The following is a 787-nucleotide window of genomic DNA, read 5'->3' as shown; positions in this document are numbered from 1 at the left end:
GTAAACATGGAAAATAAAACAAATATGGGGTAGGGGAGGTCAGAGTATACATATATGCTTTTTGTATACAAACAATTTCATTCAGTTATAATAATTTGAAAGTCCTAGATGTAACATTATTTAAGTGATAATGGTCCTTAAGATTTATTTAAACTTGGTATAAATTAATAAACAAATTGAACAAATATAATTTTCAATTCTGCCTCTTGCTTGGAGAAACCCATGCTATTACTAGCTAATAGCAATATGTATTTAATACTTAACCGCAAGTTCCACCTATAAATTTAATTCAGTAATTCAAACAAAAATTATTGCTTTAACATTTATCTATGTCCACTGCAAATTGCAAAGTTTCCATTGTCAGAATTTCTAGACACATTTAATGGGTTACCTAAACATGTTGCCAAGTTGTGAGTCAAGTGTACCATATATCTTAGAATTTAGTGACAAATTTGGGACCTTTTAAAAGTGGTATTACCAGTACTTCCAGAAGTATAAGTTAATGCTCAGTTCCACATTTTGGACACCTGATTGAAATCAGCTCTAAAAGTGTAGATAAGAAATTATATACTCCTTGTTCGTAACATTTCATTTCCAAAGCACCAAGGCAAAATAAAAAGACCCACCTCCCATTTAAGTACCAACTGTCTATCGCAAATACCTGCACAATATTATATAAAAAGTCGAGCAAATAAAATTATGTAAAAGCAAACTCAATCACAGTGCTTTAGAAAACATAATCATTGGTAATCTTCAAAGAAGGCATTGCCTCATTAACATTTTGGTC

The sequence above is a fragment of the Chrysochloris asiatica genome, unplaced genomic scaffold (genome assembly GCF_000296735.1).
Source record: "Chrysochloris asiatica unplaced genomic scaffold, ChrAsi1.0 scaffold00215, whole genome shotgun sequence".
Lineage (NCBI taxonomy): Eukaryota > Metazoa > Chordata > Mammalia > Afrosoricida > Chrysochloridae > Chrysochloris > Chrysochloris asiatica.
This window is presented reverse-complemented; position numbering follows the sequence as displayed.